Source organism: Corvus kubaryi, unplaced genomic scaffold, assembly GCF_017639235.1.
Source record: "Corvus kubaryi isolate FWS band 111438036 unplaced genomic scaffold, C.kubaryi_AGA036_p1.0 136, whole genome shotgun sequence".
Classification (NCBI taxonomy): domain Eukaryota; kingdom Metazoa; phylum Chordata; class Aves; order Passeriformes; family Corvidae; genus Corvus; species Corvus kubaryi.
Window position 1 is genome coordinate 5,307,437 of NW_024580670.1, and position 8,973 is coordinate 5,316,409.

Consider the following 8,973-nt stretch of genomic DNA (forward strand, 5'->3'; position numbering starts at 1 on the left):
GCCAGCAATGTGGAACTGGAGAACAAAAATGAATTAAGAGGCAAAGATTCATAGAATAGAATCACAGAATGCATGATTCTAGACTGAAAACAGAGAGCAGACTGAAAACAAGGGTCCTGTCCAGCTCTAAGCACTGCCAGTGTCGGAAAGCCTCAAGCTGACAGCAGTTTGAATTCTAAAATAAAGACTCCATTTTCCCATGTACAGCAGATGGAACTAAATGACAGAACGTGGATAAATATAGAAGACTAAAAATTATAATATCTATTTGAAGCAAATAAATCACCAGGCTCATAACCAAAGGCATCCAGAAGGAGCTGACCAGCACCAGCCAAGCTCTCCCTGTGTTCGTGCTGCCTCCTCAGAGAAACACACAAGGTGACAGGCACTTGCCAAGAACCTGCAAGAGGAGTAAATCCTAAGGTACCTGGATTGTGGCCAGGAGTGTTAGGATCACATACATGAACATCAGAGAACGTCTGCCAGACAGCAATTCTGATCACTGACTTCTGATAAAGCTGGATCACATGTATGTGTAACATGAGAGCTGTTTCGAAACGAGTCTGAAATTCTATATCAAATTTCAGCTTCAGGCTCCCTGAAAACTGCTGGCTTAAGGTTGAATTTTTTTACTTCATGCTTTTTTTTGTTGATGCTAAAATTTACCAGTAGATAGAATCTAAATGCAGTCTAACTTCAGAATGAATCTGCCTAATTTAAAAGAATGTGCCAGAACTTGTTCGTTTAACTGAAGCATAAAGATTCCAAATAATTAACATAAACACAAGTTTCATCTACGTTATGGAGATGGATTCCTGTCAGGTGGGTGTTCACTGTTTCAGTGTGCATAGCCAGATGCTCTAGTCATTCTTTTAAAGGACCTAGAACATTTATAATGATTAATCACATTTCTAAAGTGGTAATGTATGCTACCATCTGTTTAATTAAATCTCATACTTCCAGACATACGCCAGTCAACTCATAGGGGTCAAACACTGTTTTCCCCCTTTGTGCATTAGGGAAAAATTGGTTTATACTATTATACTTTTTATGCAGTCCTTCTGGTTTTAGGTACCAACCACTACTCGAGAGATGACTGACAGCATGACAGGAGACAAAGCTATTTAAAAAGGTAGGGATCCGACCTCTGATCTTGCCTTCTCTATAATTACTGTATGTTTTTTTAGCACCTGTTACTTTGCACCTGAGACAGCTGTAAGTATCTTATGCTAAAGTGAGCTAAGAGAACAAACTCAACAGGTTATGAAAAAACTAAACTTCTCTAGAAACATTTGCTCGCTTCTTCACATGCTTGAGTTCACATGCCCAGAGACTCGTTTAATTTAGTGTAAAAAAGGATTTTGACAGGGCTGCATGTATCATCCAATCCTGTCCATTGCATGAAATTTGTCACTATGATTTTTGGGTTGTTTTATACATGCCTAAAGCCTTTTTCACCCATTTTCTTGTACTGATTAAGGTCTTGGTTGAAATTGCTCAAAAAAAAAAAAAAAAAAAAGCAGCCTTAGGGATTTTAAAGGTTGTTATCTCCTACTTTCATTTCGTAGTGACACTAAAGTATCTGAGTTTGAAATATTGCATTTAATGTAAACTGCTGAAGCATGCTTTAGATTTCAGCTTGAACTTTACATACCACAACTCGCACAGATTTGTGCTTTATTAGCATTGTTATTATGTTTTTTTCCTTAGTTTATTTGTTTCAATAAAGGAATTTCTGAACTGAAAAGATATTCCATGATGCAGTATCTCAGGAGACCTCCTGACCTCCAAACTGTACAAGGTGTTTGAATCCCACCTGCTGCCTTTTACCAGGAATGTGCCAACTCTCTTGTCCAGCTAGAAAGAGTGAACATTTCTGTTGCACTGATTCTTCTTCAAAGTGAGAAAAATTGTTCTAAAACATAATTATTTCTTCAGATATTGTCTGATCCTGAAGTATGTGTCGGGTTTCTTACACTGAGTAGCTGCTGAAAACTGCTGTGGACACAACTGAGGAACTATTTCAATATATCAGGGTACATCCATTCCTACCCAGATAGCACTCCCAGAAACTGGCCAGGTTGCCAGAAGGAAAATTACTGCATTTCTTTGCATTTATGAACTTGATGGCTGACTTGTATTAGAGTGAGATTAAGCAGATTTATCACTTAGCTAATTTAGTAAAATTTTCATCTATCCAGTACTTGGCCATTTTGGTAAATCAAATTTAAACCTCAAATTCAAACTGTTTCTTGAAGGAGAATGACAACTTATTGTAGCCTCTAGTGAGACATTTACTGGCAAATATTTTGCTTGTCTTAATTAAATATGAGCCTGTTCTTGTCCTTGTGTCTTTTCCATCTCTATTTGGTTACATCAGTATTTAGGAGAATAGTCTTTCCTACAGAGGGTCTAATCCTTCTATCCAATAATGGCCAAATTCAGAAGACAAGGTAAGAGAACACTTATGGAGAAGAGCCTTAGGATAATCTGAACACTGATTTTCTGACTGGTTGTCATCATTAGGTTCTCAGTACAGGCACTGTTTATAACTTCTGCAACATTAATCTTGAGAAAAATTCCTTCTGCACATGGAAAGGAACTATTATGTAAATCTCCTCAAAAGTATTTCTAGAAGTCACCCTAAGTGAGATGTTCATCCACCTAAAAATATCTGCAAGGCTAACCAGTTCCTCAGCCAGACCTTCACGCCCTGTTCTGATGTCTACTACTGCTTCTGAAGCTGCAGAAGCTGCAGCAGCTCCATGCTGGCAGGAGAATGTATTTAAACTCTATTTGGGGCAGAATAAGAAAGGTCCTAATAAAGCTTTGAAGACAGAGGTTGTTGAGAGCCTCACAAGATGCACAGAGCTGATAGCATACTTTGTTGATGCAAATATCACAATTAGCACAGCTCCATTCTTTTCTGTTATCTGATATTTAACATTGTGACAAACTCTGGAGCCAAGGGAAGGTGTTCAGCTCAGAGAGTTGGGGTTGTTCAGCCTGGAGAAGAGAAGGCTCTGGGGAGATGTTCCACCAGCCTTCCAGTAGCTAAAGGGGCTCCAAGAGAGCTGGAGAGGGACTTTTGACAAGAGCATGTAGTGACAGGCTTTAAACTGAAAGAGGTTTAGATTGGATATGAAGAAATTCTTCGCTGTGAGGGTGGTGAGACACTGGCACAAGCTACTCAGGGAAGTGCCCCATCCATCCCTGGAAGTGTCCAAGGCCAGGTTGGATGGGGATTGGAACAACCTGAGATAGAGGAAGGTGTCCCTGCCCATGGCAGGGATTGGAATGAGATGGGCTTTAAAGTCCCTTCCAACACAAACCATTCTGTGAATCGATGATTCTAATTCACACTGTCAAAGAGGAGGATTCTTCATGCAGAAGGAATCTTATATGTGCTTTGGACACTGAATGAGTCAAAGAGCTTAGAAACTATAAGATGGCAGAGACTGATGGATTTGAGCATCAGAAGAGGATCCTGTCAAAAGGTAGTTGGATTTGGTCCCCCTTGTAGGTTCCTTTTTGGTTTGAATGCTTCCAAAGGGGACATCAATCCTGTTGGATATTTTTACAGAATCAAGCAGCTTGCAAATAGATGTCATAAACATTGCTTCATGTGCAATCTGTTTGGCAAATATCTCTTTACATAAAGGGATCTCTTTAAATAATTCTCATTATAAATATTGTAAGAATAGAAACAGTTATTGCACCAAAAAAAAGTCCATGATAGATTTTTCAAAGGGGTCACTGACCCAAAAGTCACTAAATAAAACAAGTATGCACAATGAATTGTTTAGTCACAAAATTTGGGCTTGAAAACTGCATGTGCCAAGGTGTAAGACCTTACACCTGGTATAATCCTGTCTTTGGCAGACTGTCTCAGACAAGGATAAAATAAAAGCATCCTGCTCACTAAAGCATCAAGGTTGATGATTGCTACAGCTGAAATGCAGGTCTAGACTGAACACAACACGATCAGCTAAGGCAATGTCTGTTCTGAACTGAAGAGTTTTATTAAAGAGGCCCGAAATAAGCAGGTAATTTTTAGAGCTAATTTCAGAAACGTTGCAAACTGAAGTCAGAATAAAACCTGCTTTCAACTTCCCTTAAAAATTTCACCTCAAGTATACAATCAGTCTTGAGTGCCTCCCTTATGACTCTTATAGTTGGGCATTCTGACTACAAACAATAACTAGTATAGACATATATTAAATGAAAACAAATAGATTTATCATTATGTGAAATTTTGGAATATTACATGGCTTTAATCTCTCTGACACATCTGAGCTGTTTCTTCTTGAACAGATGGCGACATTACAGTCACCACAAACACTGAAGAAAAATTGCAAGAAAATATAGTTTTACACACAAAATTTAGAGTTCGTGTGATGAAAAACATTGTTAGTGCAGTCTAACACTCCATTTTGAAACCTGTTCATATTTAAAACCTAAATCACAAGCAGAGTACACATCTTCAAAGCCTAATAATCCATGCACCAGTGAGTTATTGGAAGCAGGTGAAAGTAAAAATCCCTTAAAAGTTTTGCTAAAAGATTTGTCTTCATCATTGGTTTTCTAACATTTAGTGACTTTTAGGGTTCTTCTATAAAGGGGAGATTAAAAATGCATCTGTATGAGACTAGAGCCAGATGACCTTATTGTCCTGAAATTTCTGCCAGAAAAGGATCTGGAGTAAGAAAACCTCTCCACAATCTCACGTAGATCCACAGAGATAAAATCCTCTAGAAGAAGACTGATTACGACCCATGATCTGAAAAAGATCCCTTGTGGATTACTGATTTGGACATTTGTATATGTGGATGTTCAGGCTCCTAAAACATCAGTGTAAACCCTGGGACTGTGCCCCACACAGCAGGATGGGTTCTGTCTTCTCAGGAGGCCACTGCCCCCAGCTTGTCACCTGTCACATGGATGATAGATGTCACCATGGGAGGGGATAACTGGATGGCCATTAGACTCACTTGTTTTCTGTTTGATCTGTTAGATAACCCGAGACTGGTTCACTTAATGCACTGACTTAGAAAACGAATGAGTTTAGCAATCTTTTGTAAATTGTTCCGGTATCCCTGCAAAGAGAAAGAAAACACGTCAGTCAGGATCAGGTAAAGAGCTGGAAGGTCTAGGTGCACTTGCAATCCAAATTTAATCCCTCAGATGACGGTTGAAGCCTCTACTGACTGTTTTGGACTTGTACATACACAAACCTGTGTCTGCCTAGGTTGTCCCATCTAGTGAAAAAAGACTCAGATTGGCAGCTACAGTTTAGCTGAGCTCTGAAGCTGAACAGATATTTGCTCTTTGTTTTCCCTACAGATATTCCATTTGGATTTAGCTGTTAGAGTTGATATTACCGTCCCCAGCCATGCCTTGACTGGGCAGGTGGATTGGTGAGCTCTTACAGCTTGGATACAGCCAGTCATGGGCTCACTTTCAAATATTAGGTTTGAATCCTGGGCTGTACAGGTCAAAGGAAAGGATTTAGCATATAAAACCTGCTATTAGACAAAATAGCAATCCTGCTCTGCACCCCATCAAGGCTGAAATTCATGTGGGCAAAATAATTGCAGTATCTTTAAGATCAAGTACCATTCAAAACAATAGAGATCATCATAATGGGAAATACATAATATGGAAGTAATAAGGAATATAAGTAAATTATATAAAATGCCTCTGGGCTGAAAAGCAGTAAGAGAAAAGCTGAGGTAAACCATTACAGCATCAGATTAAAATACACAGTTGATCAGGTGATTGCCAGAAAAAGAAATGCTGTGTAAGAAATAGTCCCATTTATAACTGCTGGACAGCTAAAGCAGTGCTTTCGTCCCACAGTAACATCTTAAAACAATTTCTAGAAGAGTTCTCTGCAGCTGGAAGGATTATCTGACTCTCACACAATTCCTGTTACTCAGGTTCATTTCTGACAGATGTGGTTCGTAAACTGAAAGTGATTGGTAGTTATTTTTGGGATTGCTGTAATGTAAAATTCACTGCTAACACAATTACATTCTGATCATCTGCTAAAGGAAAGTCTGAGCTACCCAACGAAAGTACAGTGTGCTTCTGGTTGAAGGCTCCAAGGGAGGTTGTCGTAGCTATTGGACCTGGAGGGAATTAGATGCATTTACCAGCTTTGGAAAGCTTCCAGCCTTTATCACCAAAGGCTGTTTGGAAGCACTCCTAAGAGCATCTGGAACTTATAGCAATATTTTCCAAAGGTTTGTTGTAGTTCATGCTTCTTGGGCAGTTTCCAAAGAACCTGGGAGATTTTACAGCTATTAGAAAGCAATGCAAAAGCCAGTGGCTGAAATTCATTTCCATTAAATCACAGGATTAAAATTTTCAATAAAAAGTCAAAGGAGGATGAACTTAGCATGCAATAAAATTGAGAGGTTCACCTGTGAGCTTCTGTGGCTGTGCTTCAAACAAAGCCAGCTCTGTTAGAGTAAGGCAGCCTCATCAGCAGTACAGTGACTCGAGCTCCACTTACCTACCTCCTCAGCTGTCCTTCTGCTGTGGCATTTTGGGGGGTGTTTCACATTCTACTCATAGCAAATAATATGAGAAAATCCTATTTAATAACACATTTTAAGAACTTGTATGCAATATCTTGAAATCAATAGAACGGCAGTGGCTCACCAGCCCTCAGGACACACTCTGAAGCTATTATCACAAACTGTGGGGTTTTATTTCAGTTCCACTTGGCCAAATAGCAATCAGTCCTATTTCATGCTATAAAAATACACTATTTATGTGTGATCTTTAAGTCAGGGATGATTTAGATGGACAGGGGAGCAGGATAAAGTGATATAAATAACATGCTAGCTCATCTGACAAAAAACTAGTCAGCAACCTCTGCTTAACACTGGATTTCAAAGGACGAGAGGTTCAAGAGTAAATGGGGAAAAAAAGAAATTCGGGTTTTGAGATTCATCTTATCAAATACCCTGGATGTCTAGTGATGGAAACTGAGATGAAACACAACACTATACTGAGAATCAGTTCTTTAAATATGTCATAGGTTAGCAAGCATAGTCCCGGAAGGGACGTCCTTGCTAAGGGGTGCTTACAGTTTCCTCTGGGAACTGATAGAACCTATCAGCTGGCCAGTTTGAATATGGACAATTCTCTAAGCCACTTAAAGTTGTGATCACCTCTGTGATCCACATTTAAGAATAGGCAAACTCCCCCTCCAAGCTCTCTCTCGTTTCCGGCGCTGGCACAGGTGGCTGCAGGCCCCGTGTGGGGGCCAGCGGGCCCGGCCAGGCCCTGCTTGGGCCAGGCCGGGCCGGGCCACGGCCATCCTGAAGCCATGGACCTGTTCCAGCCGTGGAACCCCCCCCCACTGCCTTGCCGTGGGCAGCCGGAGCGGCTCGGCTCTCCCCCCTCTCCACTTCGATAAGAAAAATTCAACATTCCAGCTGCAAAGCTGCAAGGCCGAGGTGAGATTAACCCTTTTACTGCTGTGAAGAGCTGAAAACCTGAGGGAAGAGAGAGAGGAGATGCTTAAAGCTGAAATTCTGTTGTGAAGCTATGATATATCAGAGTATCCTGTTGTAATTTCATGAAGATATGGGGGGTGGAGTGTTCAACTCGTGAGCAAAAGCACCTGCGCTGAGATAGGCAGATGCTGACGCAGCTGTAATTTCATGAGAAGTTTGGACAGGGAGAGATGAACCAGATGAGGACTTTTGCTCCAAACGGGAAAGGAGAAAACCTCAGTCCGTAGAGATGAACCAGATGAGGACTTTTGCTCCAAATGGGAAAGGAGAAAACCTCAGTCCCTAGAGATGCTCCCAGAGATAGTCCTAACGATGAAGATGATGAAGACCCTTTGCTCCCAGGGAAGGAGAAGGGCCTCTGTTTTTGTTTCTGAACGGCTCAACCTTAAAATTGTACCCCAGAAAACTTCAAGAGTGGACCCTCGAAAGCAGTTGCGGGAAAAGCTGCAAGTCGGGGGAAAGGACTCACACGCAGGCAGAGACTCCTCTTCCTAAATGGACTGAACAATATTTGGAAGTGGGTGGCTGTCTCGTTGTGATAATGTTTTCATAGCATGAGCAAGAAGAGACTTCTCTTTCTAAATGGACTGAACAAGGTTATTATGGAAGTGGTAAACAGACTGAACATCTTAAGGGTTGTCTTTTCACATTGTCAGTGGGAGAAGGGAGGAAGGTGGGGGGAGGAGGAGAGTTCTGAAGGTGGTATAATTTTTTTTCCTTCTTCTTTTAGGTCTGTTAATAAACTTCTTTATATTCTTTCAAGTTTGGTGCCTGTTTTGCATTTCTCCTAACTCTTATCTCACAGCAGATAAACAGTAATGAGTATTTTGGACCAAACCACTACACTAAATTGGTGTTTCCGCCCGGTTACAAACCGAACCCGCGACAAAATACTCACATGCTTTGAGGCTATATCCCTGAGTAACTTAAATCTGATATAATTCAGTCGCATCATATAACCTATATCTTAGTACCTACACAATACCCATTCATGGCTAAGCTGAAAAGAACTGATGCAAAGTGCTGCTCTAAATAATTATCCTCCTGGCTGCACCTCTAGGTAAGAGTTTTGCAAAGGTTAGTCAGATGGATGGGATGGATGCAAACAGTTACCCACAAAGCAACCAGAAATTTATGTAGATATAAAATTTAAGTGCCAGGAAACACACCTAAGACAGATACATGCTTCCTCCCTTAAATCTGTGGTTCTGATATTTCCCTGTGTGGGTAAGACTGAGAATTTCTGGCTTATCCTATCTGAAGCATCTCTACTTGGGATAAAAATCCTCCTCCAAATTAGCATCTTAGATATTTCACTCATACTGCCCTTTTCTCCTTGAAAAGGTAGTCTTAGAACTGAAAGAAACACTGCCCTCTCGCTATACTGGGGAAAGCAGGCTCTGATCCTTTGTAAGCTGCAGGGACTGCTTTATATCATCCATTA